Consider the following 6,149-nt stretch of genomic DNA (forward strand, 5'->3'; position numbering starts at 1 on the left):
CCAGTGGACTGTTGCTCATTGTGACATGGCCACAACTGATCTGCTGCCCACTGTGACATGACCTCACAGTGACATGGCCACCACTGACCCGCTGCCCACTGTGACATGGCCCCCACAGTGACATGGCCACCACTGACCCGCTGTCCACTGTGACATGGCCCCCATAGTGACATGGCCACCACTGACCGGCTGCCCACTGTGACGTGGCCCCCTTAGTGACGTGGCCACCACTGACCTGCTGCCCACTGTGACATGGCCCCCACAGTGACATGGCCAGCACTGACCTGCTGCCCACTGTGACATGGCCCCCACAGTGACATGGTGTCACGGTCCACTCGGTGGACTCGTGATGATTCGTTTGCTACGATCTCGAAAGTGCAAAATTAAGGTGACCAACACCAAAGGGGATAACAGTAATCAAACAGTGAAACTTTATTGGGTTGCCTGTGAAGAGGCACGCGATAGTTAGAGATGGGTGAAAGAAAGGAAAAAAAAGTAAAGTTAAGTTTTAGAGAGAAGAGGGAGAGAGGTTATAGCTACCACTGCTGATCTCACGACGTCCTAACGGTCCCGGGTCCAGCTGATGCTGCGTCGTCGATCGTCGTGGTCCTTGGTGGGGAAGCTTCCAATTTTCGTTGTCCAGAAGTAATCTTTTATGCTTAGTAACACACCTTGCTCCACCTCTGCCTCAGGGGTCTCCGCCCTTCTCAGAATTAAATTATCATATCTCCACCCCTCTCGAGCAAGGCCATCGCGCGTGCGCGGGGGGGAGTGTCCTAGGTGTGGTCAGTCTCAGAGGCGGGTAACCTTCAACCAGGAGGTGTGTTTTGGTATTATAATGAAGCAAAGTTCATCTGAGGTTCATGATTTCTTCATCGGTGTTATGGCAACAGTCACGATCCATCTTTTTGACAATGGCTATGCAATTACCACTAACTGCTCTGGCTAGGCCCAGGAACCGAACAATAGCACAACACTCTTTGTACTGCACGGCTCAGGCACCAAAGAACAGCACTGCACTGCCTGCACCACACGGTTCAGTACTCAGGAGAACAGCACAGCACTGGCTGTGCCACACAGTTCTGCATTCAGGAGCCTTTGCACCATTCCATTCCAGGGGTCGGCAGCTGCGCTCCAAACAGGCCGTTGTCGGGTACCTCACTGTCCATGTCCCTGATGACAATGTTGAGACAATGCTGATCTTCTGACTGACTCTTACACATGGCCACCACTGACCCACTGACCACTGTGACACGGCCCCCAAAGTGACATGGCAACCAGTGGCCTGTTGCTCACTGTGACATGGCCACCACTGACCTGCTGCACACTGTGACATGACCTCACAGTGCCATGGCCACCACTGACCTGCTCCCCACTGTGACATGTACCATACAGTAACATGATCACTACTGACATGCTGCCCACTGTCACATGGCGCCACAGTGACGTGGCTACCACTGACCTGCTGCCCACTGTGAGTGGCCACCACAGTGACATGGCCACCAGTGGACTGTTGCTCATTGTGACATGGCCACAACTGATCTGCTGCCCACTGTGACATGACCTCAAAGTGACATGGCCACCACTGACCCGCTGACCACTGTGACATGGCCCCCACAGTGACATGGCCACCACTGACGCGCTGACCACTGTGACATAGCCCCCACAGTGACATGGCCACCACTGACCTGCTGCCCACTGTGACATGGCCCCCATAGTGACGTGGCCACCACTGACCTGCTGCCGACTGTGACATGGCCCCCACAGTGACATGGCCAGCACTGACCTGCTGCCCACTGTGACATGGCCCCCACAGTGACATGGCCACCACTGACCCACTGACCACTGTGACATGGCCCCCAAAGTGACATGGCAACCAGTGGCCTGTTGCTCACTGTGACATGGCCACCACTGACCTGCTGCACACTGTGACATGACCTCACAGTGACATGGCCACCACTGACCTACTCCCCACTGTGACATGTCCCATACAGTAACATGATCACTACTGACAAGCTGCCCACTGTCACATGGCCCCACAGTGACATGGCCAACACTGACCTGCTGCCCACTATGACTGGCCACCACAGTGACATGGCCACCAGGGGACTGTTGCTCATTGTGACATGGCCACAACTAATCTGCTGCCCACTGTGACATGACCTCAGAGTGACATGGCCACCACTGACCCGCTGACCACTGTGACATGGCCCCCACAGTGACAAGGCCACCACTGACCCGCTGACCACTGTGACATCGCCCCCACAGTGACATGGCCAGCACTGACCTGCTGCCCACTGTGACATGGCCCCCATAGTGACATGGCTACAACTGATCTGCTCCCCACTGTGACATGACCTCACAGTGACATGGCCACCACTGACCCGCTGACACCTGTGACATGGCCCCCACAGTGACATGGCCACCACTGACCCGCTGACCACTGTGACATGGCCCCCACAGTGACATGGCCACCACTGACCTGCTCCCCACTGTGACATGGCCCCCATAGTGACATGGCCACAACTGACCTGCTGCCCACTCTGACATAGCCCCCACAGTGACATGGCAACCAGTGGCCTGTTGCTCACTGTGACATGGCCACCACTGACCTGCTGCACATTGTGACATGACCTCACAGTGACATGGCCACCACTGACCTGCTCCCCACTGTGACATGGCCCATACAGTAACATGATCACTACTGACATGCTGCCCACTGTCACATGGCCCCACAGTGACGTGGCCACCACTGACCTGCCGCCCACTGTGACTGGACACCACAGTGACATGGCCACCAGTGGACTGTTGCTCATTGTGACCTGGCCACAACTGATCTGCTGCCCACTGTGACATGACCTCACAGTGACATGGCCACCACTGACCCGCTGACCACTGTGACATGGCCCCCACAGTGACAAGGCCACCACTGACCCGCTGCCCACTGTGACATGGCCCCCACAGTTACATGGCCACCACTGACCTGCTGCCCACTGTGCCATGGCCCCCATAGTGACATGGCGACCACTGACCTGCTGCCCACTGTGACATGGCCCCCATAGTGATATGGCCACCACTGACCTTCTGTCCACTGTGACATGGCCCCCATAGTGACATGGCCACCACAAACGTGCTGCCTACTGTGACATGGCCCCCACAGTGACATGGTCACAACTGACCTGCTGCCCACTCTGACATACCCCCCACAGTGACATGGCAACCAGTGGCCTGTTGCTCACTGTGACATGGCCACAACTGACCTGCTGCCCACTGTGACATACCCCCCACAGTGACATGGCAACCAGTGGCCTGTTTCTCCTGTGACATGGCCACCACTGATCTGCTGCCCACTGTGACATGACCTCACAGTGACATGGCCACCACTCACCCGCTGACCACTGTGACATGGCCGCAACAGTGACATGGCCACCACTGACCTGCTGCCCACTGTGACATGGCCCCCATAGTGACATGGCCACCACTGACCTGCTGCCGACTCTGACATAGCCCCCATAGTGACATGGACACCACTGACGCGCTGACCACTGTGACATGGCCCACATAGTGATATGCCCACCACTGACCTGCTGCCCACTGTGACATATCCCCCATAATGACATTGCCACCACTTACGTGTTGCCCACTGTGACATCGCCCCCATAGTGACATGGCCACCACAAACCTGGTGCCCACTGTGACATGGCCCCCACAGTGACATGGCAACCAGTGGCCTGTTGCTCACTGTGACATGGCCACCACTGACCTGCTACACAGTGTGACATGGCCCATACAGTAACTTGACCACTACTGTCATGCTGCCCACTATCACATGGCCCCACAGTGACGTGGCCACCAGTGACCTGCTGCCCACTGTGACTGGCCACCACAGTGACTTGGCCACCAGTGGACTGTTGCTCATTGTGACATGGCCACAACTGATCTGCTGCCCACTGTGACATGACCTCACATTGACATGGCCACCACTGACCCGCTGACCACTGTGACATGGCCCCCATAGTGACATGGCCACCACTGACCTGCTGCCCACTGTGACATACCCCCCACAGTGACAAGGCAACCAGTGGCCTGTTGCTCCTGTGACATGGCCACCACTGATCTGCTGCCCACTGTGACATGACCTCACAGTGACAAGGCCACCATTGACCCGCTGACCCCTCTGACATGGCCCCCACAGTGACATGGCCACCACTGACCCGCTGACCACTGTGACATGTCCCATACAGTAACATGATCACTACTGAAATGCTGCCCACTGTCACATGGCCCCACAGTGACGTGGCCACCACTGACCTGATGCCAACTGTGACTGGCCACCACAGTGACATGGCCACCAGTGGACTGTTGCTCATTGCGACAAGGCCACCACTGACCTGCTGCCCACTGTGACATGGCCCCCACAGTGACATGGCCACCACTGACCTGCTGCCCACTATGACATACCCCCCACAGTGACATGGCAACCAGTGGCCTGTTGCTCACTGTGACATGGCCACCACTGACCTGCTGCACACTGTGACATGACCTCACAGTGACATGGCCACCACTGACCTGCTCCCCACTGTGACATGTCCCATACAGTAACGAGATCACTACTGACATGCTGCCCACTGTCACATGGCCCCACAATGACACGGCCACCACTGACCTGCTGCCCACTGTGACTGGACACCACAGTGACATGGCCACCAGCGGACTGTTGCTCATTGTGACATGGCCACCAGTGACCCGCTGACCACTGTGACATGGCCCCCACAGTGACATGGCCACCACTGACCCGCTGACCACTGTGACATGTCCCATACAGTAACATGATCACTACTGACATGCTGCCCACTGTCACATGGCCCCACATTTACGTGGCCACCACTGACCTGATGCCAACTGTGACTGGCCACCACAGTGACATGGCCACCAGTGGACTGTTGCTCAATGCGACATGGCCACCACTGACCTGCTGCCCACTGTGACATGGCCACCACTGACCTGTTGCCCTCTGTGACATACCCCCCACAGTGACATGGCAACCAGTGTCCTGTTGCTCACTGTGACATGACCACCACTGACCTGATGCACACTGTGACATGACCTCACTGTGACATGGCCACCACTGACATGCTCCCCACTGTGACATGGCCCCCATAGTGACATGGCCACAACTGACCAGCTGCCCACTGTGACATGACCTCACAGTGACATGGCCCCCACAGTGACAAGGCCACCACTGACCCGCTGACCACTGTGACATGGCCGCAAGAGTGACATGGCAACCACTGACCTGCTGCCCACTGTGACATGGCCCCCATAGTGACATTGCCACCACTGACCTGCTGCCGACTGTGACATAGCCCCCATAGTGACATGGCCACCACTGACCTGCTGCCCACTGTGACATGGCCCCAATAGTGACATGGCCACCACTGACCTGCTGCCCACTGTGACATATCCTCCACAGTGACATGGCCACGACTGACCTGCTGCCCACTGTGACATACCCCCCACAGTGACATGGCAACCAGTGGCCTGTTGCTCACTGTGACATGTCCACCACTAACTTTCTCCCCACTGTGACATGTTCCATAAAGTAACTTGACAACTACTGGCATGCTGCCCACTGTCACATGGCCCCACAGTGACGTGGCCACCACTGACCTGCTGCCCACTGTGACTAGCCACCACAGTGACATGGCCACCAGTGGACTGTTGCTCATTGTGACATGGCCACCACTGACATGCTGCCCACTGTGACATGGCCCCCATAGTGACATGGCCACCACTGACCTGCTGCCCACTGTGACATAACCCCCACAGTGACATGGCAACCAGTGGCCTGTTGCTCACTGTGACATGGCCACCACTGACCTGCTGCATACTGTGACATGACCTCACAGTGACATGGCCACCACTGACCTGCTCCCCACTGTGACATGTCCCATACAGTAACATGATCACTACTGACATGCTGCCCATTGTCACATGGCCCCACAGTGACATGGCCACCACTGACCTGCTGCCCACTGTGACTGGCCACCACAGTGACATGGCCACCAGTGGACTGTTGCTCATTGTGACATGGCCACCAGTGACCTGCTGACCACTGTGACATGGCCCCCACAGTGAAATGGCCACCA

The sequence above is a fragment of the Strix aluco genome, unplaced genomic scaffold (assembly GCF_031877795.1).
Source record: "Strix aluco isolate bStrAlu1 unplaced genomic scaffold, bStrAlu1.hap1 HAP1_SCAFFOLD_80, whole genome shotgun sequence".
Lineage (NCBI taxonomy): Eukaryota > Metazoa > Chordata > Aves > Strigiformes > Strigidae > Strix > Strix aluco.